Source organism: Zeugodacus cucurbitae, chromosome 2 (genome assembly GCF_028554725.1).
Source record: "Zeugodacus cucurbitae isolate PBARC_wt_2022May chromosome 2, idZeuCucr1.2, whole genome shotgun sequence".
NCBI lineage: Eukaryota > Metazoa > Arthropoda > Insecta > Diptera > Tephritidae > Zeugodacus > Zeugodacus cucurbitae.
In genome coordinates this window covers 48,557,078-48,584,300 of record NC_071667.1, presented here as the reverse complement: position 1 = coordinate 48,584,300, position 27,223 = coordinate 48,557,078, and positions in this window count along the sequence as shown.

The window sequence follows — 27,223 nt, the reverse complement described above, 5'->3', positions numbered from 1 at the left end:
GGAATCATTTTCTTCAGGCATTTCCTCATACAGTCCAAAAACGGAGGAAATCGGATTATAACCATGCCCACCTTCCATACAAAGGTTATGTTGAAAATTATTAAAAGTGCGTTAACTCACTAGCGAAAACATCAGAAACACTAAAGTTTACAGAAGAAATAGCAGAAGGAAGCTGCACCCAGATTTATTTATAAACTTGAAAATGGGCGTGGCATTGTCCACTTATCGGTCAAAAACCATATCTCAGGAACTACTCGACCAATTACAATGAATTCGGTTTATAATATCTTCTTAGCTTCGCATTGATATGTTATGAAAATAGTCCAAATCGGTTCACAACCACGCCTACAATGGGCTTTATACCATATATATGCCGAATATGTGAGTCAAATTGTTTGCTATAAAATAAACTTAAATAAATAAATTGCGAGAGTATAAAATGTTCGGTTACACCCGAACTTAGCCCTTTCTTACTTGTTTATGTAGATTTCAGTCTTTTGGATCTTAAACGTGTTTAAAAAGCTTTACTATGAGCGTGATGTTTTTGTCATTTATTAACTGTAAAATTTCAGCTGGAACCTCATCCAGACTTGTTGCTTTGTAATACTTCATTGATTGTATAGCTATCTCTATTTCGTCTTTCGTAATATAATTGCCAGTAGGTCTATGGCATTCAGTGTTTATCCAATTTGTTGTAGCATGTCTTTTGCTGAATTTGTACTACAATTGCCTCTGTTTAGTCGTTCCTGATACTTTCTGTACTTTCTGATGGGATATCAGATTAAATAAATAAATTGCGAGACTATCGATTGCCCTCGAACTTAGCTTGTTTTAAGTAGTCCATTTATATTCAAAGGAAATTTGAAGATAGGTGGAATCAATTAACTATGCAATACTACTGTAAAATTTAGAAATTTAGAAACCAATCCCGTTTTGGAAATATGATTTAACGAGTAAGTACTCTCACTACGAACCAAGCCAGCCATTTTAATTTGAGAATATTCTAAGGACCACCGTGTATATGTACGACTCTAACAAAATCCACTGGAGATTAAGCACTTTATAACTAGTTGCCCTTCTTTGCAAATATCACCCTACAATTCATGTTTATTTTTAGTAGATCTACGACAAGCAAATACATTACACCCCTGAGAGGTCACTACATGACACACACACAAACTCACTTGTACATAGATGCCATTAAAATTGGACATACATACATACAAATATGTATAAATTACTTCCATCATATAAGAATGTATGGATGTGTGTAATGTGTGTACGCTGTCTCACTTTATAGCCTGCTGACTTTGCCGCATTCCTTAGCAAATAAATTGCCACCTTACAACAACAACAGTCCGCACGGTTGTCAACAATGTTGTCAATGTGCTATTTACCTTGTTGCCATTACAGACATTATAGTTGCTGTTGCCTCGGCTATTGCTTGTTGATTTTGTTGCTATTGTTGGTCCAGCAGCTAGTCGATAATGCTAGTTGTATGCTCCTCAGCGAACAATGGCTACGACTACGGCAGCAGCATTTATTTGTGTTGATATTGTTAATGCATGTGGAATATCACGATTACATATATACACAAGCTTGCGGGTAAATAACGGTTTGTTTATGGATGAGTGTGTGCATGTGTGTTAGTGGTTAGTAACAAGCTTTGCCGCAACTTAATGCTTGAAAATTAGCGCAATAAGTCAACATTATGACGCGCTGAAATAAAATGCATGACTGAAAGGTTGCAATGAAGTTTAAATGAAGACATATGCTTATAAAACGAATACAACGACAAGAACAGTGTTAGCTAAATTCTAGCAATTCTGCTAAATAAATATGAACAAATTCGTTTGCTTTCATTCCTTTTCTTTTCAGTTTTAGTTTTTCTAACAAGCATATCTACAATAAAGGACACACAGCGTTCCCTCGCGTGCAATCACTGAATGTGTGTGCTGTGCAGCGCCTGAAATGCTGCTACAACTGAAACAATTGGTTCTAGCACATCAGCAAGTGCTCTTACTCTTATTTTTTAATAGTACCTTAAAATGTTATATGGATTCACAAATATTTTTTAAAATAATATTTATTTTTAAAAAGACTTTTTCCGAACTTCGAATCTAAATATTTCGGTGGCTAACTTCGAAAATTTTGGAATACAGTTTTTTTTACATATGACTGAATCACAGAAAAAAAGTCAAATTTTCTATATAGTGTAATCATTGAAATTTCATTAACAAATTACTATACTTTTGTCCTGAACTGTAAATATGTTCCATACATTCACCTGTGTTTATCTGCTTGTAGAAATATCTACAAATCTCGCTCGATTTAAATTTTCCTTTCCCATCATCACTCGGTCATTTGCACATTTCCTTCTGCACGAATATCGCTTTATACTTGCAACGTATCTCTCTGCTCAGCGCTTGCTCTAGTTCTTCCGTTTGTTGGCTGGTTGAGTCCGCTGTCTGTTGCTGCAACAACACTTAACCCCTGAAGACACAAATCCCATCAAAGCTTTTTAACACGAAACGTGTAAAACGTCCAAGGCACAAAGGCGTACGGACAACTGCATGTGCAGCACAGTGGTGCCACAAATTTGTATGTGGATTCAGGCCCAAGTGTTTTGGTCACCAGTGTAACAGTGGGGGTAAAGTCGACAATATGTTGACAGAAACAGAAATCTCCGGAAGCAAACTATTCAATTTTGTCCCCTTATACTTTCAATCGTTACACTGATTAGTTGTGTACTGTACTCATTGTCAACAAATACCTTAATATAATCAAACTTACTTTCGATTTTATTAGATCTCCCTAACTTAACAGGTGCATATAATTTAATTATTATACTCTCGCAACAAATGTTGCTAAAGAGAGTATTATAGTTTTGTTCACATAACGGTTGTTTGTAACACCCAAAACTAAACGAGTTAGATATAGGGTTATATATACCAAAGTGATCAGGGTGAAGAGTGGAGTTCAAATCCGAATGTCTGTCTGTCCGTCCGTCCGTCCGTCCGTCTGTGCAAGCTGTAACTTGAGTAAAAATTAAGATATTTTGATGAAACTTGGCACACTTATTTCTTGGCACCATAGGAAGGTTGCTTTCGAAAATGAGCAAAATCGGACCACTGCCACGCCCACAAAATGGCGAAAACCGAAAACACATAAAGTGCCATAACTAAGCCATAAATAAAGCTATGGAAATAAAATTTGGTATGAAGTATCGCACTATGATGGGGTATATTTGGATGTAATTTTTTTGGGGAAGTGGGCGTGGCCCCGCCCCCTACTAAGTTTTTTGTACATATCTCGCAAACCAATAGAGCTATATAAACCAAACTTTCTGCAGTCGTTTTTTTTCCTTATACAGTGCAAAAAACACTAAATTTCACATAAGAAATAGCAGATGAAAGCTGCACTCAGATTTTTTTACAAAATGGAAAATGGGCGTGGCGTCGCCCACTTATGGGTCAAAAACCATATCTCAGGAACTACTCTACCGATTTCAATGAAACTTGGTTTGTATTAGTTTCCTTACCAATTACCCAATAATATGTTGTGAAAATAGGCCAAATCGCTTCATAACCACGCCTACTTCCTATATACCAGAACTTTGAAGACGATCTGAATCGTTATATAAAGTAAGTACTAGTAAAGATATCGGTGCAGAACTTTGCACAAATACTATGTTAATAGTGTGGCAGCCCCATTTTAAAAATTGTCGAAATCGGACCATAGGTTTTTAAGGCCCCATATATCGAACACGAGGACCTCGGTGCCTCTAACCTAATATTATGGTTTCCAACTTTCAATGGATTTTATACAATATATGTATATGACAAATATGTGGGTCAAATTGTGTATTATATAATATAAATAAAGTTAAATAAATAAATTGCGAGAGTATAAAATGTTCGGTTACACCCGAACTTAGCCCTTCCTTACTTGTTATTCTTATTCTCGTCTTGGCTGGCGTAGACACCGCTTACGCGGTTATAGCCGAGTCCACAACAGCGCGCCACGTATCCCTCCTTCTGGCAGTTTGGCGCCAATTGGTTATACCAAGCGAAGCCAGGTCTCTCTCCACCTGGTCCTTCCATCGGAGCGGAGGTCTCCCTCTTCCTCGGCTTCCACCAGTGGTTCTGCATCGAATACGTTCAGAGCTGGTGCACTTTCATCCATTCGAACGGCTCGGAGAAGTCCTTCCCGTTCCTGACGGAGCTTTTGGAGATGCTCAACGTCAGCTAAGGCTGTGTAGTATTAGTTTCGCGGGGATACCAAATTCCGAGATCGCGGCATAAAGGCAGCTCCTTTTCGTGTTGTCGAAAGCAGCTTTAAGGCGACAAAGAGATGGTGTGTGTCGATCCTATTTTCACGGGTCTTCTCCAAAATTTGGCGCATGGTGAATATCTGGTCTGTTGTAGATTTTCCAGGTCTAAAGCCACAGTTTGTTGACGGTAGGCTTTAGTCTTTCACACAGTACGCTCGACAGAACCTTATACGCGATGTAGAGGAGGCTTATCCCACGGTAATTGGCGCAAATTGTGGGGTCTCCCTTTTTGTGTGTTGGGCAGAGTACACTGAGATTCCAATCGTCAGGCATGCTTTCTTCCGACCATATTCTGCAAAGAAGCTGATGCATGTACCTTATCAGCTCTTCGCCGCCGTATTTGAATAGCTCGGCCGGTAATCCATCGGCCCCCGCCGCCTTAGTGTTCTTCAAGCGGGTAATTGCTATTCGAATTTCTTCACGGTCGGGCAATGGAACATCTGCTCCATCGTCGTCGATTGGGGAATCGGGTTCGCAATCTCCTGGTGTTGTACTTTCACTGCCATTCAACAGGCTGGAGAAGTGTTCCCTCCACAAACTCAGTATAGTCTGGTCATCAATAACAAGATCACATTAAAACCCTCTAAGTTAGAGATTACCTTCCAAGTTATCTCTTAATTAGAACTAATACTGTTCAAAACAACATTTATGAAATATTACAATACTTTATAAATACAAATATTCCAGTTGTTCTGTATTCATCTTACATTTTAAATATTTCTTTATTTTTAATATAAATATCCTGAAAAAGATTGTTCGTAGTTTGTGTTAAAACCGCAAATTTAAAATAATCATGATGTAACGTTATAGTCTAAGCATAATATTTATTATTCCCATTGTCGTATTTGGTAAAAGAGATGGATTATGCAAGACAAAGCTAATCAAGATCCCAACTTTAGCACGAAACTCTATTAGTCGTTTTATTTTGCCATAAGGTAATTCATCCAATTCTTTTCCTTCTATATGGCATAAAACTGTTTGAGTGAATCTCAATTTTTTATTCTCGCAACAGAGTCGCTAAGAGAGTATAATAGTTTTTATCAGATAACTATAACATCAGATAAATATAACACCTAAAACTAATCGAGTTAGATAAGGAATTATATACATATAATAAAGTGGTGTGGGTAACCAGTAGATTTGTAGTCCGGAAGTCTGACTGTCCGTCCGTCTGTCCGTCTGTGCGAGCGATAACTTGAGGAAAAATTTATATTTTTATATGATATATTTTGATGAAACTTGGTACACATGTTTGATACCATAAGAAGGTTGGTATTGAAAACGGGCGCCCACAAACTGGCGAAACCGAAAACACGTAAAGTGTCATAACTACGCCATAAATAAAGTTATAAAAATAGCATTTGTTACAGAGATCACACTATGAAGGGGCATATTTGGATGTACTTTTTTTGAAAAGTGGGCGTGACCCCGCCCCCAAATAAACTTTACACAATTACTGTATTTGAGGTGTGACATCACGTGCGTTATCAAAATCGGACTATAACTTTTCAACACCCCGGTGTTGAACATGAAGATCTCAGTAATTTTTTACCGAAAATATCGGTAAATCTCTCCGATATTTTAATTTAATTCAGCGGGAAACTTTTTCTTCTATTAGTGTGTCTCTGTTCCAAAAATAGTTAATATAGGGTCATAACCTCCAAAACCTCCCATATACCTAATTAGAGGTTTTTCAAAACTACGGTGGGCTTTATTCCGCATAAGTTGGTTAATATGTGGCAAATCTTATCTAAATTTCTTAATAAAGGAGAGCGTATAGTCTTGGATATAGTATACCTTGGTGATGGAAATAATTTAAAACATTCATGAATTACCTAATCCACTTATATGATGATTTTCGTTATCCTACTGCCGAATATATGGGTCAAGTTGTGTGTTATCTTAATAAAACTATATCAATAAATTGCGAGAGTATAACATGTTCGGTTGCACCCGAACTTAGCCTTTCCATATTTGTTATAATACTTTTTGATTATTTTACATTATGTGCATTTGAATTATAGCAAACTTATAAGGAATCTTTCTCAATGCTAACTTAATTACAAACATAATTAAACCGCAATGCTTCGTAATAATTGTCTTGAATCTGTTATTTTAATCAGTGCCTACTAATGGTTGACGTAAGAGAGATTATGATTTCTCATTGTCATCACCGTCTTCAAAACTAATATTGTTTAATATTAAAACATAGCTTAATATTTTAAGAAATCAAATATTATATACGACTAGTTCTCACATTCATTTGACTGCTCCTGTTGGCATTATTTCTAATAAAGTTGTATAATAGAGTGCTACTAATTTAAAACGTGCTACTAAAAAACCTTCAAATATTGTTAAATATTTCCATAAAAATCTTCAAAATCTTCATCAAATTATGAGAGATTATTACGTCGCCTCAAAAGCTTTCAAAGTCGATTAAGAATATTTAGAATTTTGTTCAATTGAACTGCAATCCTTTTCTATTCCACAATCTCGGTTTGCCAAATAATACACTTAGTCAAATCAAATATACTTAGTTTCTAAAACAAAATACAAGTTTTAAAGTAAAATCGCTCCTAAAAGTGAAGTCCACCACTTCGGTGTGCCAGTACGTATGAGTGATATTAATTTGACATTTATTTAAAGTTAAGGAACACAAAGAGGAGCAACAAAGGCGTGAACAGAATATTATAAGCGAAAAATTTGATTTCGTGCAGCACTTCTACACACACGTAAGAGCGCATGAAATAAACAATTGGCGTGGTAAAGGAGGAGCGCAATGATGAAGTGCTGCAAAGGGTTAAAACTTTTTAAATTAAGCCAGGCAAAAGCCGGCGTGGAAACGTAAAGTGTGCTCAGGACAATCAAAGCACAAAAAACAAGAAAAAAACGAAGAAAAGCGCCACAAAAAAAAGAAACAGGAAGGAAGAAAAAGCACTACATGTTTATCACTTCCTAAGCTGCTGCTGAACGAAAGGCGGAAGAGTGAGCGCATAAAAAGCGTACGCCGGCTAGTCGGGTTAGTGAGAAAGCCGAGCGTTGTATTGTTGGTGAATGGCGTTGCCGTTGCCATAGCTGTTGTTCGTTTTGTTGTCATATTGTTTCCTTCCGATGTGTTGTTAAATGCCAATAACTCCAGTTGCAAAGCAAAACCAGAACACAGCCACAACAACGGCCGGCGTCGAGCGGTGTAGCGACGACTACCACGACACAAGCGGGCAGGCATATGTACGAGTAAATGTGAGCCAGACGACTGGGCAGGAGCAGCAACGGCGGCAGCAGCAGTAATACGTGTAGTAACAGGATGAAAGCTGCATATGTCGCACCAGCACATGTCTAAGCCGTGCCACAAAAGCGTGCCGTGCCATGCCATGCAAGGCCAAAGTTTTTTGCTAACACCGAGAAAACTTTTGCAAAGCAAATGTGTGGTTGCACGGAAGTTTTTTGTTGCGCGCCAACCAAGCCAACAAAGGCGATCGCAATGAAATGCTCGTATTTTATATAACCGGCTTGGCTGGGGTGAAAGATGCATGCGGCACAATGCACTCACACACCCAGACATTGGCTGCAAGCATGTATGTATGTATATGAGTATTTGTTTGTTGTTGTAAAAGTAAGTGAGGAAAAACTTTCGACAAAAGGCGACACTTTTAAGTTGAAACTTTTCAGTTTAAAATACTACAATATGGCAACACCGGCACAACACCCCGACCAAGCGGAAGTGTACTTTCGATTATAAATAAAATTTGTAACGCCTTTTAATAAAACTCATAAATGCAAATTAGACACGAACCAAAGGCCAAGCAAAGTTGCATGCTACAATAAAAGTAAGCAAAGCTGAAGGGCAGACAAAAAACTAAGCTACTACAAAAACGCCTGCAGCACAAGGCAACAATAAACTACTGTTTTATTACTTTCCCGAGTCGCACTTTGTTGCATGCATAAGGAGAGCGTGTGAATTGGCCAATGCCAGCTAAGCTCGAAAGCAGCCAGCGTACGCTAAACAAAGCGACGAAATGCAAGGCAAGTGTACTCGATGGTACACCAGTGTTGTTGCCATTGTTGAGTGCTTAGTGCATGGCATTTATTGCTGCATATACCATTTGTGAGGAAGAGTTATAAGAACTCATTCGGCGTCAATCTTTTCTCATTCAAATTTCGAGTTGCTTCTAGCATTGAAGCTTATACGACGCTTTCCGTTATGTATACGCTGATTTTGGCGATAACTTCAACTTACTATGCATGGTGGAGTTATTGGAACTGTCATGCAAAAGAACTTGATGGTCAATACATGCGGTGGATTCGTCTTTTGTTTCGTGTATATACAACAATATTTGAAGACAGAAAATAAACATTTTAACATTCTGTCTTATTTAAAAAACAAATTTAAAAAAATACGTTAGTCCTCCCAATATGCAAAGTCATGGTCAATCCTGGAACTCTTGGAACTCTTATCCTTTTAACACTTGGACAAATAAAGCCATTTATGCCGGAATGCTGCTTGTCACGATTGTCTCATGTATCTAATTCTCACAATTGTGAATTAGTGACTCTGTTAGTCAGGATGTATCATTTTTGTATTCAGTCATATGCAGTCTCAAAAATGTTCTACGAATTTATGTATGTGATTGGCGTTGCAACCGTTTAGCCGGTTATAGCCGAATCGATGATAGCGCGCCTCTTTCCTTCGCAGTTCGGCGCCAGTTGGAGATCCTAAGTGCAGCCAGGTCGCTCTCCGCCTGGTCCCTCCAACGGAGTGGAGGCCTTCCCCTTCCTCGGCTTCCTCCGGCGGGTACTGCATCGAACACTTTCAGAGCTGGGGTGTTTTCTTCCAGTCGGACAACATGACCTAGTCAGCATAGCCGCTGTCCTTTTATTCGCTGAACTATGTCAATATCGTCGTATAACTCGCACAGCTCATCGTTCCATCGTCTGCGGTATTCGCCAATGTTCTGAGGATCGTAAATTTTGCGTAAAATTTTCCTCTCGAAGACTCCTAGTGTCGTTTCATCTGATGTTGACATCGTCCAAGCTTCTGCGCCATAAAGCAGGACAGGATTGATAAGCGACTTGTAGAGTTTGATTATGGTTCGTCGAGAGAGGACTTTACTTTTCAATTGCCTCCTCAGTCCAAAGTAGCACCTGTTGGCAAGAGCGATTCTGTGCTGGATTTCGAGGCTGACATTGTTGGTATTGCTGATGCTGGTCCCCAGGTATATGAAATTATCTACGTCTTCGAAGTTATGACTGTCAACAGTGACGTGAGTGCCAAGACGCGAATGCGCTGACTGTTTTTTTGATGCCAGGAGATATTTCGTCTTGTCCTCATTCACCTTCAGACCCATTCTTTTCGCTTCCTTATCCATGCGGGAAAAAGCAGAACAAACGGCGCGGTTGTTGCTTCCGATGATATCAATATCATCGGCGTACGCCAGCAGCTGTACACTCTTGTAGAAGATTGTACCTTCTCTATTTAGCTCTGCAGCTCGTATTATTTTTTCCAACATCAAGTTAAAGAAGTCGCACTATAGTGAGTCACCTTGTCTGAAACCTCGTTTGGTATCGAACTTACACAGCCGTATTAGTTTTGCGCGGATACCAAATTCAGACATGGCAGCATAAAGGCAGCTCCTTTTCGTGCTGTCGAAAGTAGCTTTAAAATCGACAAAAAGGTGGTGTGTGTTGATCCTATTTTCATGGGTCTTCCCCAAGATTTGGCGCATGGTGAACATCTGATCCGTGGTGGACTTTCCAGGTCTAAAGTCCCACTGATAAGGTCCAATCAGTTTGTTGACGGTGGGCTTTAGTCTTTCACACAGTACGCTCGATAGAACTTTATATGCGATATTTAGGAGGCTTATGTGCCAATACTGTTGCGGGATGGGATAGATACCGAGAGCTGAAGAGGGAAGCGAGACGCATTTGCAGACAAAAAAAGAAAGAGGCCGAAATGCGTGAGTACGAAGAGCTTGAGAAGCTGGCAGACAGAGGGAATGCTCGAAAATTTTATGAAAAAATGAAGCGACTTAACGAAGGTTTCAAGACCGGAGCATCCTCATGTAGAGACCAAGGTGGTAATCTGGTAACCGATGTCCAGGGCATACTGGGATTATGGAGGGAACACTTCTCCGACCTGCTGAATGGCAGTGAGAGTACAACACCAGGAGATGGCGAACCCGATCCCCCAATCGATGACGATGGAACAGATGTTCCATTACCCGACCATGAAGAAATTCGAATAGCAATTACCCGCTTGAAGAACAACAAAGCAGCGGGGGCCGATAGATTACCGGCAGAACTATTCAAATACGGCGGCGAAGAACTGATAAGGCGCATGCATCAGCTTCTTTGCAGAATATGGTCGGAAGAAAGCATGCCTGACGATTGGAATCTCAGTGTGCTCTGCCCAATCCATAAAAAGGGAGATCCCACAATCTGCGCCAATTACCGTGGGATCAGCCTCCTAAATATCGCATACAAGGTTCTATCGAGCGTATTGTGTGAAAGACTAAAGCCCACCGTCAACAAACTGATTGGACCTTATCAGTGTGGCTTTAGACCTGGAAAATCGACAACTGACCAGATATTCACCATGCGCCAAATCTTGGAAAAGACCCGAGAAAAGAGGATCGACACACACCACCTTTTTGTCGATTTTAAAGCTGCTTTCGACAGCACGAAAAGGAGTTGCCTTTACGCCGCGATGTCTGAATTTGGTATCCCCGCAAAACTAATACGGCTGTGTAAATTGACGTTGAGCAACACCAAAAGCTCCGTCATGATTGGGAAGGACCTCTCCGAGCCGTTCGATACCAAACGAGGTTTCAGACAAGGTGACTCACTATCGTGCGACTTCTTTAACCTGATGCTGGAAAAATTGTAAGAGTTGCAGAGCTAAACCGAGAAGGTACAATCTTCTACAAGAGTGTACAGCTCCTGGCGTACGCCGATGATATTGATATCATCGGAAGCAACAACCGCGCCGTTTGTTCTGCTTTTTCCCGCATGGATAAGGAGGCGAAGCGAATGGGTCTGGAGGTGAATGAGGACAAGACGAAATATCTCCTGTCATCAAACAAACAGTCGGCGCATTCGCGTCTTGGCTCCCACGTCACTGTTGACAGTCATAACTTCGAGGTCGTAGATAATTTCGTATACCTGGGAACCAGCATCAACAACACGAACAATGTCAGCCTCGAAATCCAGAGCAGAATAACTCTTGCCAACAGGTGCTACTTTGGACTGAGTAGGCAATTGAACAGTAAAGTCCTCTCTCGACGAACCAAAATCAAGCTCTACAAGTCGCTTATCATTCCCGTCCTGCTTTACGGTGCAGAAGCTTGGACGATGTCAACATCAGATGAGACGACACTAGGAGTTTTCGAGAGGAAAATTTTGCGCAAGATTTATGGTCCTCAGAACATTGGCAACGGCGAATACCGCAGACGATGGAACGATGAGCTGTACGAGTTATACGACGACATTGACATAGTTCAGCGAATAAAAAGACAGCGGCTACGCTGGCTAGGTCATGTTGTCCGAATGGACGAAAACACTCCAGCCCTGAAAGTGTTCGATGCAGTACCCGCCGGAGGAAGCCGAGGAAGGGGAAGGCCTCCACTCCGTTGGAGGGACCAGGTGGAGAGCGACCTGGTTACACTTGGGATCTCCAACTGGCGCCGAACTGCGAAGGAGAGAGACAGGTGGCGCACTATCGTCGATTCGGCTATAACCGGCTAAACGGTTGCAACGCCAATCACATACATACATATGTGCCAATTACGTTGCTTTGTTGTTCTTCAAGCGGATAATTGCTATTTGAATTTCTTCATGGTCGGGTTATGGAACATCTGTTCCATCGTCATCGATTGGGGAATCGGGTTCGCCATCTCCTGAGGATGTACTTTCACTGCCATTCAGCAGGTCGGAGAAGTGTTCCCTCCATAATCCCAGTATGCCCTGGACATCGGTTACCAGATTACCACCTTGGTCTCTACATGCAGATGCTCCGGTCTTGAAACCTTCGTTAAGTCGCTTCATTTTTTCATAAAATTTTCAAGCATTACCTCTGTCTGCCAGCTTCTCAAGCTCTTCGTACTCACGCATTTCGGCCTCTTCATTTTTTGTCTGCAAATGCGTCTCGCTTCCCTCTTCAGCTCTAATTTACTTAAAACAAATTTGAAGTGCTCGATCATTCTTCTTCGAAAGCATATTCGTGATGATGATTAAAGTACATCACGTGATCAGGCCTGTTTGATGCGTACTGCGAGTTCTTCGTCTAACTCCAAATTATGGACACATGAATGCATTTAAAGTAAACTAGGAGAAAACTTATAGTACGGCAGTATTAAAAATGACGAACACAGAAGAAAAAACAACCTTTGCCCAATAAAAATGTTGTTTACTCAAAAAGACAACTATAATTCGTAGTTATGAAAAGGGAGTTTACTTCTATTACGCAATAAAAACAAGTATAAGCTAACTATAACTAAGTAAAACAAACCATTGCCGGCATAAAAACTTCCAAAGTGGTCATAAATATTTTCGCCAATGAGAAGAAGTGACAAGCATTTAAGCGCCAAAGCAACCGCAACAAATTTCCTTATACCATACCGTCATTTATTAACTCCACCGAAAGGCAGGCGGACACTGAAAATAAAAAAAAAAACTTCAAGAAAAATGTATCTCTGCGGAAATGTTTAGCTACAGAATGAGCCCGAAAACAATGCAATAATAATAAAATCTCAGCAAATAGCTAACGGAAAAGGAACAACAAGTTTGAGTGATAATAAATTCTGTTTACCTCCCATATGATTGATTAAATATGCAAAAAGTGCCTAATAGCGAATAGCAAAACGGCGAGAACGCAGCGCGCAGCACGCACAACTCAGCACTAAAGTCCGTTAGCGGGGGGAAAAGGCGCAGTTACAAGAACCCTCTAAAAATATGAAAAATATCCGCATACATCGTACACAACAACAACAACAAAAGTAGGCTCGCACCACCACTCGTTCCAGCAGCTGAGCACAACCTGGCGTATGAGTAACATAAAAAATGCCACTTCACTTGCAAAACACACAGGCACACACACCCGCATTATAAACCGAAACTGTTAATGCGTCGGTGGGGACGTGCATGCAAGTGAGCGGAAAGCTTGTTGTCGTGCAGAAGACACGGCAGCGACATAACAAATTGTCAATTTACAAATAACAAAGGCACAACAGAACTTTTCCCAACATACAGTAACCCATTACCCCCACTGCTGCAGCTTCTTTGCTTCCTATTGCCACGCTAGGAGCTGTTTTGAACGCCATAAAATCTGTGAAAGCTATAAGGCGGCAGCGAAATGTACGCTTTGTGCTCTTCTATGAAAATTTACTTTAATAAATAATAAATTAAATAGGTGAATTATGCGCTGTGTTGCGTTGTGTGCTTTTTTACTGAGCGCCACGACGCGAGCGCTTGGCGCAGATTGTGTGCTAAGCACTCAATTGTTTTACTCGCCAGACATCGAGTTGACTCTTTGACAAACTGCCCTCGGGACAGCGGTATGCCCTGAGGCCGGAAAGTAGGCAATTGCGTGACTTTATTTATTCAGTTTATTTATGTGTTTTGCAAAAATAATGTTTGTTGCCATAATTTAGCGGCAAAAAAGTCCGTTCAAGTTTTATACCCTGTAGTATACGCCTTAGTTGAGAAAGGTAAAAGAGTGAATTAATGACAACCACTAGTTCAATAGGTTGGAAAAAGTAAACAAAAAAGGTTGGCAGCCTCTAGTTTTGGGAAAGCCAATAGGGCTTAACGTAGCTACAATTTTGAAGAATAGAAAAAACATAAAATAATGTTTTATATTGATTTTTATGATTTTCTTCACAGTTAATGATTAATTTTGAGTAATTTGTAAAAAATCATAAATAATCATTATTTTTGAGCAAAAAAATAAAAATCATAAATAATCATTATATTTGATTTTTATATTTTTTGCTCAAAATAAAACTCATTTTTGGATTACATGTTTGTTATTAAGTTTTTTGGTACTAATTCTTCATGTCCTTTTAGAACATAGCTGAAATCATAAAAATCTGTATTTAAAAAATCATTGTGGAAATTGATAGATCGTCCAAAAAGGATTACAATGACATTATCCTTTTGTTTGTGTGGCGATTCTAAGTGATTGATTTTTTTACTTAAAAATGTGAACGATAATCATTATTTACGGTCCCTGCTTTCAAGGTTAAGGCAGTCTGCTTTACAGGCTTCAAAAAATCGATTTTTTTGTTTTGTTTTAAATCTCTTCCAAAACTATCCAAGAATATGTCTTTAAAAATCCAGAGGCCAATTCGACATATTTTCGAAAAAAATACTTATAACTTTGAAAAAATTTCAATATTTTTTTATAATAAAAATTGTTTTTTTTTTTAAGCCTTAAATATAGTACACTATCGTCTTAAAATTCCTATTACAGAAATCTTTCCTTCCTTCCCTTCCCTTTCAAAAAAAAATTGCTAAAAAACGTTTTTTTCGGCTTCTAAAGCAGACCTTAATAAAAAAAAAAGTAATGAAAGGCTAAGTTCGGGTGCAACCGAAAATTTTATACTCTCGCAATTTAGTTATATAGTTATATAAGGATAACACACAATTCCACCCATATATTCGGCTGAGGGCTGAAGTAATTCATAAAATGATTTCACTCATTTTCCGCACTAAACTACACTATATCCAAGACTATACGCTTACTTAATTTTGCTGATATATCTCATATATTAACCAATATATGTGGAATAAAGCCGATCTCCGTATTTTTGAAAAATCAATAATTAGGTATATCTATAATTAGGTACTTCCCCTAGAGTTATGACCCGATTTTAATAATTTTTGGAACAGAGACACACTGTTAGAAGAAAAAAATCCCCTGAATTAATTTAAAATATCTGAAAGATTTTCTGATATTTACGGTGAAAAATTACCCTTATGCACTGAATTCTTCATATTCGATATCCGGGGCCTTGAAAAATTATAGTCCGATTTCGACAAATTTTCCATAAGTGAAGCCACAAATCATATATAGTATTTGTGTAAAGTTTTATTTCGCTATCTTCATCGGTTTCTTATGTATACATTATAAAGTGAAGGAATCAGATGTATTATGTACCGAATTTTATTGAAATCGGTCGAGTAGTTCCTGAGATAGGTGTTTTGACCCATAAGTGGGCGACGCCACGCCCATTTTACATTTTGTAAAAAAAATCTGAGTGCAGCTTCTTTCTGCCATTTCTGCTGTAAAATTTAGTGTTTCTCACGTTTTTCGTTAGAGAGTTAACTCACTATCAGGAATATTTAACATAACCATAGTTTCGTCAAGATATCGTATTGTTTACACAAATTATCGGACGTACCACTAGACATCCGGATTTCAACTCGTCTCGTCATCCTTATCATTTTGATATATATAACCCTATATCTAACTCGTTTAGTTTTGGATGATACAAACAACCGTTATGTGAACAAAACTATAATACTCTCCATCCATCCCGAATGCAATCTCATTCTATATCACTTCAGTTAATAGAGCTGACATCCCCAATGGTTTTTGAAGACAAATTGAAAAATTGAATTAGTTCCATACCATCGGCTCATATCACATTCATTACTCTCGTATTCGTACCACGTACTCCAAGCCCGTAGCTATTCTTCTTCTCTACTAGCGTAGATACGGCTTACGCGATTATAGCCGAATGAACAACAGCAACGCTGTTTGGCTCCAACGGGTGATACCAAGTGTTGCCAGGTCCTTCTCCACCTTGTCCTTCCAACGGAGTGGAGGTCTTCCTCTGTTCCTCTTGACAACAAGATCTAGCCAGCGTACAGCGGCTACGCTTTTTATTCGCTGAGCTATGTCAATGCCGTCGTATAACTCGTACAGCTTATCGTTCCACTGTCTGCGGTATTTGCCATTGCAAATGTTTAAAGGGCCATAAATGTTGCACAAGACCTGTCTCTCACCGTCTCATAAGGATGTTGAGATCATCAACGCTTCTGCGCCATACATGAGGACGGGAATAATGTGCGCCTAATAGTCTACTCAGTTCAAAGTAGCATCTTTTGGGATTGCGTTGGATTTCAATGCTGACATGGTTATTGGTGTTAATGCTCGTTCCCAGATAGACGAAATTATCTGTAACTTCAAAGTTATGACTGTCAATAGTGACGTGAAAAGCCCATAGCTAGTATAGTATATTTCGTGGCACCATATGGATGTCAGTGAACACATACATATCTAGTAAAACTCATTGTACCATCTCATATGATATTTGTCGTCATAAAACTATTTTATAAAACTTTTTAATTAATCAGAAGTACCAAAATATCCCTAAAACCTAATTAGTTATTAAATGGCTCCGATAAGTCCTTCCCATTTCTAACTAATCTATACTGGTGTCGATTGATTTTTATAAAGAGACATAGCGATCCCTCAGAAAAGGAAACCAATACTAAAATTTTCGATTCGTAAATCGTTTGTGAATATCAGGTTCCTAGGTCTAAGACAAACTTGGTACATATGTTCGATACAGTCTTATACTACATTACCTATAAAATTAATAGCGGGAATATGGATCAACTCGCAAAGTAGGACTACAATTATTACAACAAAGAACTTAATTTCAAACATGTTTTCAGCTCTTGCTTGAAAGCTCTGGACAGACCTTTTTTATGTATTCAAGAGGGTTCTACTAACACTAGTGGTTCCTATAATAATCATCTGAACTATAAAATTAATAAATTTGGAATGGATATCACATATTTCCTTCTAATTTCACTCCTTTACGCACGTCAAAGTTTCAGCTATAAAATTTCCTCATTCAATGGTTAATATCTTTGGTTTTCAGTTTTTTCACTTTATTCTAAAGAAAATTATATATTTACACAGAGGAGTCATAGCTTAGCCGCTGTTTTTATATGTCAACCGCAACAATAACAAAATTGCGAACACACCAAACGCCAACAACGCACAATTGCATCAACACAGGTAAGTAAATTGAAAGAAGCTGCAATATGTAACCAAAGTAAGCTTAAATGGCCCGTGGCAGCACGGCTGGCGATTGCTGGCAACATTGGCTTTGGCATAACTGTGCAACCACTAAATTGGCTATAAGCAAAATTGCTGTAAAATGGCTTAAACGAATGAGCTGCTGGTAACAAACAAGCGAATGAGCGCAAAGCAGCAAGGGAATTTATCTAGGAAAAAATAAAAGGCAAAAAAATAAATTAACCGAAAAAGTAAATCTGCTGCTACGAGCATCCGCAGGACGTCGAAACTGAAGCAATGAAAATGGCACAAAGCGCAGAAATAAAGGAGCGAAGAAGCAGAGTAGCAGAGAAGACAACGGCGAAGGGACAAGAAAACTGCCAACCGGTAGATGCTTAAGCAGCAGCTATAGCTGCCGGCCATGCTGGGGGCAAATGATGCGCGCAAAGAAAATATGGTGATGCGGCTGCGGCGGTGGCGCTGCTGGTGATGGAACGCCTGTGCTGCTGTTGCTGCTGCTGTACAGGAAGATGAAAACATATTTTATGAGCTTCTTGTTGATGATAAAACTTTGTATTAAAAGGAAAAAATCCCGCTGGGAGAATAATTGAGACTTTTACATTTTATGCGTTTATATATGTACATATGTATGTATGTATGTATGTATGTATATAAGTATGAGCTTCACATGTGTGTGCATGTAGCTATAGCAAATAGAAACAATGAATGAATGAGTGTGTACGTGCGGGTGGCACTATCGCTTGAACAGCATGACTTTTAGAAGCAAACGCGTGCCCCAACGCGGAGGGAGTCGCTAGGCGAGCAGCGACCAAAATGTTGAAAGACTAATGCAAGTAAATATACGAAATATAAAAAAATAGCAACAACATGCAGCGGAAGAAAACTAAATCAACAGAATGGTCTCGCATGCAAGGGAGTGGCAGCAATAAAAGTGGCAGCGCTTTGCTATTTCTTTGGTTTATGCTCAATCTTTTGTCAATGCCTTGTTGTTGTTGTTAGTCTTCTCAATTCCGTTGCTGCTTTTCAGCAACTCATCCACTCAACTGCAATCCTTTCGCAACACTCGCGCCGCTTGCACTCGCATCCGTGCCAAGGGAATCGAATTGTGAGTGCCCGCGCAAAGTGCATTCACGCATTGTGTGTTGCTGTTGTTGCCGCTTCGCACTTCATGCTACATCACACCATTGCATTTGAAGTGAAACCGCTTGAGAAGTTTGCGTATACTCCCGCTGGGATTGCAATGGAAACGCTTGTATACAATATTTACGCTTAGTTAGTTTGCTTAAACAATATTGGCGGCGATAAGTAGCATAATCCGACCCTTTAGTGGGTTTTGGAAAATTTCGTATTTATAAATAGATTTTTGGAAATTTATTATGTTTTTTGGTTTTTGGTTTTGGTTAAGCTGACTGTAAATATATTGTATTATTCGCTTTTCTTTAAAATTTCTCCCATTTCGATTCCTCCGGCGCGCTGCTCTATCAAGAATATATGCATATAAGTAACTCATTTTAATACAATTCCCCAATTCGTCCTGTGCATTAGTAGGAGAATATTCTTCCATCATTTGGCAAATCTTTTTCGATTTTATTAACGCGCTTTGAAAATAGACCACCAAGTAGTTGGACCGGAGCTTATTTTTCAAAACTTTCTGCCAAATATCTTATTTTAAACCTCTGATAATCTTTAAAAAGACGCAATCTCAACAGTTGACTGTGAAAAAAACGTGTGAGAATATATATATATATTTGGCGTAGGAACCGCTTTAAGCGATTATAGCCGAATCCACCAGAGCGCGCCACTCATTCCTCCTTTTTTCTTTTTGGCGCCAACTGGAAACACCAAGTGAAGCCAGGTCACTTTGCACTTGGTCTTTCCACCGGAGTGGAGGTCGTCCTCTTCCGCGGCTTCCTCCAGCGGGTACTGCATCGAATACTTTCAGAGCTGGAGTGTTTTCTTCCATCCGTACAACATGACCTAGCCAGCGTAGCCGCTGTCTTTTTATTCGCTGAACTATGTCAATGTCGTCGTATAAATCGTACAGCTCATCGTTCCATCGTCTGCGGTATTCGCCGTTGCCAATGTTTAGAGGACCATAAATCTTGCGCAAAACCTTTCTCTCGAAATCCCCAAGAGTCGTCTCATCGGATGTTGTCATCGTCCACGCTTCAGCGCCATACATCAGGACGGGAATAATGAGCGACTTATAGAGTTTGATTTTGGTTCGTCGAGAGAGGACTTTACTTTTCAATTGCCTACTCAGTCCAAAGTAGCACCTGTTGGCAAGAGTGATTATGCGTTGGATTTCAAGGCTGACATTGTTGGTGTTGTTAATGCTGGTTCCCAGATAAACGAAATTATCTACAACTTCAAAGTTATGACTGTCAACAGTGACGTGGGAGCCAAGACGCGAGTGCGCTGACTGTTTGTTTGATGACAGGAGATATTTCGTCTTGTCCTCATTCACCACCAAACCCATATGCTTCGCTTCTTTATCTAGTCTGGAAAACGCAGAACAAACGGCGCGGTTGTTGCTTCCGATGATATCAATATCATCGGCATACGCCAGTAGCTCTACACTCTTGTAGAAGATTGTACCCTCTCTATTTAGTTCTGCAGCTCGTATTATCACCCTGTCACCCTGTCTGAAGCCTCGTTTGGTATCGAACGGCTCGGAGAGGTCCTTCCCGATCCTGACGGAGCTTTTGGTGTTGCTCAACGTCAGCTTACATAGCCGTATTAGTTTTGCTGGGATACCAAATTCAGACATCGCGGCATAAAGGCAGCTCCTTTTCGTGCTATCGAAGGCAGCTTTAAAATCGATAAAAAGATGGTGAGTATCGATTCTTCTCTCTCGGGTCTTTTCCAAGATTTGGCGCATGGTGAATATCTGGTCCATTGTGGATTTTCCAGGTCTAAAGCCACACTGATAAGGTCCAATCAGTTCGTTGACGGTGGGCTTTAGTCTTTCACACAATACGCTCGACAAAACCTTATATGAGATATTGAGGAGACTTATACCACGGTAGTTGGCGCAGATTGTAGGGTCTCCCTTCTTATGGATTGGGCAGAGCACACTAAGATTCCAATCGTCAGGCATGCTTTCTTCCGACCATATTCTACAAAGAAGCTGATGCATGCACCTTATCAGTTCTTCGCCGCCGTATTTGAATAGCTCGGCCGGTAATCCATCGGCCCCCGCCGCTTTGTTGTTCTTCAAGCGGGTAATTGCTATTCGAATTTCTTCATGGTCGGGTAATGGAACATCTATTCCATCGTCATCGATTGGGGAATCGGGTTCGCCATCTCCTGGTGTTGTACTTTCACTGCCATTGAGCAGGTCGGAGAAGTGTTCCCTCCATAATCCCAGTGTGCTCTGGACATCCGTTACCAGATTACCTTCTCGGTCCCTACATGATAATGCTCCGGTCTTGAAACCTTCTGTTAATCGCCTCATCTTTTCATAAAATTTTCGAGCATTACCCATGTCGGCCAGCTTTTCAAGCTTTTCATACTCACGCATTTCGGCCTCTTTCTTTTTACGTCTGCAAATGCGTCTCGCTTCCCTCTTCAGTTCTCGATATCTATCCCACCCCGAACGTGTTGTGGTCGATCGCAACGTTGCGAGGTAGGCAGTCTGTTTTCTCTCCACTGCGGAACGACAATTCTCATCGTACTAACTGGTTTTTTGGCGTTGCCGGAGACCAATTGTTTCGGCTGCAGCGGTATGCAATGAGTTTGAGATGCCGTTCCACAGCTCCCTTATATCGAGATGCTGATGAGTGCTCTCAGAGAGCAGAAGTGCAAGTCGAGTAGAAAATCGTTCGGCTGTCGGTTGTGATTGCAGCTTTTCGACGTCGAACCTTCCTTGTGTTTGTTGACGGGCGTTCTTTGCTGCACAGAGGCGAGTGCGTATCTTTGCTGCTACTAGATAATGGTCCGAGTCAATGTTTGGTCCTCGGAGCGTACGCACGTCTAAAACACTGGAGACATGTCTTCCGTCTATCACAACGTGATCGATTTGATTGCGCGTGTTTCGATCAGGGGACAGCCACGTTGCTTGATCAATTTTTTTATGCTGGAATCTGGTACTACAGACAACCATATTTCGGGCCCCAGCGAAGTCGATCAGCCTCAGGCCGTTTGGCGATGTTTCGTCATGGAGGCTGAATTTTCCGACTGTTGCGGAGGCAGCGCTCATAGGTGCGTTCTAGGCGCTCATAGAAAGCATCTTTGGTCACATCGTCCTTCTCTTCCGTTGGGGCGTGGGCGCAAATCAGCGATATGTTGAAGAACCTCGCTTTGATGCGGATTGTGGCAAGACGTTCATCCACCGGGGTGAATGCCAGGACTCGGCGACGTAGTCTCTCTCCCACCACAAATCCAACACCGAATTTGCGCTCCTTTATATGGCCGCTGTAGTAGATGTCACAAGGACCCACCTTCTTCCGTCCTTGTCCCGTCCATCGCACTTCTTGGACGGCGGTGATGTCAGCCTTTAGTTGTATGAGGACATCAACCAGCTGGGCAGAGGCACCTTCCCAATTAAGAGTCCGGACATTCCAGGTGCATGTCCTCAAATCATGATCCTTAGTACGTTTGCAGGGGTCGTCATCAAAAGGGGGGTTTCTCATCCGAGGCTCGGTGTTTGTTTTCATTGGGGAGATTTTTTTATGTGGTGGGTCCCAAGCCCTACGCACAACCGCACAAGCGGGCTTCGCCTTTTCACTTTAGCTCGCCTCCAAACGGATGTCTGTTAGCTACCCAGGGGATACTTGGTCTAAAACCGGAAGTCGTGAGCTGCTTGAGTCATATGCAAAAGAATCGTTCCTGGCCACTCCCAAGTGAATGGCAATCAGAAACTTTCCTCACTTGCGTGAACTTCTACATATGACCCCATCCCCCTAATTCAATTATAGTAATAATTTATTACACTGTACAACACTCAGCAGAGTATAGAACCAAACTAATTTAAGACTGAGTATTAAGTAAAAAATTACATTCTCCGATTTTCGAGTTGGCCTGCAAAATCGAAATATTTGGTTTCGAAGGCTTTTTAGAATATTATTATTAATTACAGGATATACATATTCCATAACTCGAACTCATGAATTGGCAATAGAAGTCAAATTTCATACAAATCCATAAATCCATCCTTCCATAAATCGAACTTTTCGACCAGGTCATAATACAAAATTTATAATTATACTATCGAGGCACAATTTGAAAAGAGTGCCTCTATATCGTATGGAGGAGAACAAAAAATATGATATTACTCTAATGGATTTCATAAATCATGAAAAAAATCATGGGATACAGACGTCGAGAGCCAGACAATAGCAAAGTGCAACAAACAAAATTAAAGAATACATGTTTTAACGTATTTAAATAATACGTTATGCGAAGTAAATAATTAAAACTGTCTATAAATCTATATTTTACAGCTTTTTGAAAAATTTATATTTTAATGAAAATTTCTATAACTCGAATTTTGTTTTTGTGGATTACGGTGATTCGAGTTAGAGAAGTTCCACTGTAGTTACTAAACAATCCAAAAATATGGATATAATCTATATTTTCCTCTTAATTTAATTGTGTCTAAAATTTGAACTCAAGCTTATATAACAGATAATATGAAGGGTCAAAGTTAGATCTTCGAAAAAAAAATAAAAAAATTATATATCGAAAAATACTGTATATCTTATAGCATCTATAATAAAAGCTCGGTAGAAAAGTTGTATACACCACTGAATTGAAAGTCGATTCTGCCGTATAGTGTAATTATAGGTTAGCACAAATGAGCTTAAACTAATAAGAATAAATGATTTTGTTTTGTAATGAAGAACGAAGCATTTGTTTAAACAAAATATTCAAGGAAAGATCACGAAAGAACGCTAGCTTTCTTATTTATACAAAGCACACACATATCAAACAATAAGATTAAACTAATAAGACAGTGTAATAATATACTTTACATTCTTACTGCTATAAAACATCTTCTGGGGAAAGGTAGGGGCAGCCGTAATTACTTAATTTCTATCACACTTATACTATTAACCATATGGTAGCACTTGGTATTCCACACATGAGGACTAAAACACCGTATGTGTTGATTTCTACTATTTTAGATGTAAATTGCACCTTGTCAAAGGCAATGCCTGAATCGTAAGTGTTGTTACGATGTATTTACTACAGTGTTTCTGCTAAACAGCAACTTGAAAACGGAAAAAATATGCTTTTCAAAACTTTCCCCTTGTTCTTAACGTATTTCTACTGTCCGTTTCGTTAATGAAGGCATCAAGTAATGTTTACTACTTCGCCTGCTCTAGACATTGACTTATTGTGTACCATTGATATTGTAGGTAATCATCTCACTCATATCTGCTGGGGACAAATAATACATATATTTTTATAGATCTCCATTTCCTGGATCTAATCTGAGTTCTGGAAAATATCCATTAGATCCTGCGAGCTGTATCTGTTTCAGTGGTTCAATAACGCACATTTCCATTATGAGCTTAAACTAATAAGAATAAATGATTTTGTTTTGTAATGAAGAACGAAGCATTTGTTTAAACAAAATATTCAAGGAAAGATCACGAAAGAACGCTAGCTTTCTTATTTATACAAAGCACACACATATCAAACAATAAGATTAAACTAATAAGACAGTGTAATAATATACTTTACATTCTTACTGCTATAAAACATCTTCTGGGGAAAGGTAGGGGCAGCCGTAATTACTTAATTTCTATCACACTTATACTATTAACCATATGGTAGCACTTGGTATTCCACACATGAGGACTAAAACACCGTATGTGTTGATTTCTACTATTTTAGATGTAAATTGCACCTTGTCAAAGGCAATGCCTGAATCGTAAGTGTTGTTACGATGTATTTACTACAGTGTTTCTGCTAAACAGCAACTTGAAAACGGAAAAAATATGCTTTTCAAAACTTTCCCCTTGTTCTTAACGTATTTCTACTGTCCGTTTCGTTAATGAAGGCATCAAGTAATGTTTACTACTTCGCCTGCTCTAGACATTGACTTATTGTGTACCATTGATATTGTAGGTAATCATCTCACTCATATCTGCTGGGGACAAATAATACATATATTTTTATAGATCTCCATTTCCTGGATCTAATCTGAGTTCTGGAAAATATCCATTAGATCCTGCGAGCTGTATCTGTTTCAGTGGTTCAATAACGCACATTTCCATTAGCTGCAATCCGCTGTAATGTCTACTCTTTTACAGAACTACTAAATTTGAAGTCTTGCATCCCGATATATTAGGTTGGAAAATTTCTCCCTTCCGCCTTTTTGTCTTTTGAATTTCACGGCTATATATAAAGCGCTACTATACTATACTATACATCTTTGAAAGGTATTGACATAACCTACAAAACGACACTATGCATGATTAGTTTGGATATTGCGTTCAACAGTTATAGACGTGTAAACATGGAGTTCACTAACGCCGAAATTCGCGATATTAATGGTGTTTTGGGGGATGGTACTCTATCGCTTCGAACTGAGGAGGAATGGTTTCGATGATTCAGAGCGGGTGAAAACGAAACCATGGCTAAGCCAGTCGGCGGAAGACCTGTGACGACGAATACCGATCAAAGATGGGAGTTAGTCACCAAACCATTTTAAACCATTTGCAGAAGGATGGATACACAAAAAAGCTTGATGTTTGGGTGCCGCATGATTTGACGCAAATAAACCTTCTGGACCGAATCAACGCCTGCGATATGCTGCTGAAACGGAACGAACCCGACCCATTTTTGACGAAAAATGGAACACATACGACAGTATCAAGCGAAAACGGTCGTGATCCAAGGCCGGTGAATCGTCCCAAACAGTGGCCAGGCCGGGATTGGTGGACAGGAAGGTTTTGCTGTGTGTTTGGAGGGATTGGAAGGGAATCATCCACTATGAGCTGCTCCCATATGGTCAGACGCTTAATTCTACCATCTACTGCGAACAACTGGATCAACAGGAAGGGTGTAATGTTCCACCAGAACAACGCCACACCAAACACTTCGTTGATGACTAGTCAGAAACTACGGAAGCTTGGATGGGAGGTTTTATCGCATCCACCATATAGCCCGGACCTAGCGCCAAGTGATTACCACCTGTTCCTTGTGAAAAGTAGCTGCCCGAATTCTTCGCAAATAAGGAGCGGGGTTTCTCGAGGGGCTATTATGAAATTGCCGTCTAGATGGAAACATATTGTCGAACGAAACAGGGCATATTTGATCACTATAACACTTTTTATAAAGCATTAAATAAAAACCAAAAAACGGAAGGGAGATATTTGTCAACCATATATTCTCTCTGCCTTATTTTTTAACTAGAATAAGAAACTAGAAATGTAATAGTTTCTAATATTATAGCAAATCAGGTGATGTAATAAAAGATAAACTTTTTCATCATTGTCTAACTCATATGACTGAGGAGGCCGAGCTTTCAACTCAATTATCTTCATAAGTCTTGGCTGTATAACTCTTTTTGATTCCTTATCCTATATAAGGGATATTTTCTATTCCAAATACAAAATCCTATTTAATGGAAAGGATAATAATCTGTATTAAATTTCAAGTGTTAGTAAAAAATCACTGTGAATTTTATATTTCAAACTAAACACAAAAAATGTCAGTAAATGCGTCAAACTATTTGCTTTCGTTAGCAATCACTGCATTGATGAAACAAAGGAAAAATCAATTTAATAAGACAATAAAGCAAAGAGAAAACACACACATGCATTCACATGGAAACACATCGGCTATGTTAAATTGATAACGCACAAAATAAAACTTAAACAAAAACTGGAACAACAACAATGGCAACACTTTTAGCCCCAGAGCAACAGCAATAACACCACCGGCAGCAGGTGATGGTACAACAGCATATGCTCCTTAGTTGCTTACAAGCTTGCAAATAATATATAGTATGGTACGCAGCAACATCGCTTGCATTGCTCTAGAAGATTAGAAACATTTCAGTGCAGCCACTGAGTGATGGATGCGTTGCTCCTAGAAGGACATTCAATCAAAATCAAGCACAAGCAATAGCAAAGAGGAGAAAAAACTAACGCAGCAAATAAATTTTATGAGAAAACTGAAAAGTTGTAAATTTACCTGAGGATATACACGTACATATGTGCATATGGATGCATACGAACGAAAGGACGAAGGCACCAAGCAAACACCAAGCACAGCACGCAACAAATAAATAAGTGTCGTTGCTATTGTTGTTGTGCATGCATAGGTGAAATACTTGGAGATCTGTCGATTTAAAGAAAAGTACATGGTACATAACATAATATGCAACAACTGTGTGTGAGTGCGTACAATGAACAAACGCTGCAATGTATAGAATTGCAAATGCAATTTCCATTTACTTCAGTTGTCTATAAGCATATTTTCCCCAGAAACTAAAACAATCTCGTATTTTTGTATGTGCCCAGCATGAATGAATTGTTGCATATTATAGTAGAAAGAAATCGATCTTGTAGTCTCTGATCTGTTTGATCGCAAAACTGAACACAATTGCTTCAATTTAAGGAAAGGTTAGGCGAGGGCGAAGTTTTGAACAATATTACGCTCCGAAATTTCCGATATTATTGAAAACGGTCTATTAAATAACCATATCCTATACTCTTCCTGATGATACCATGATTTGATTGTATTTGTATATTTCTTTTACTAAATTACAGTTTCTTACTTCCAAAAACTGGCAAAACATAGGTATGCTCAAAAACGAAAACTCCCGTTATTTTCTTAGCACATCTCGTAGTCATCATTTATACAGACAGATATACATACATAAA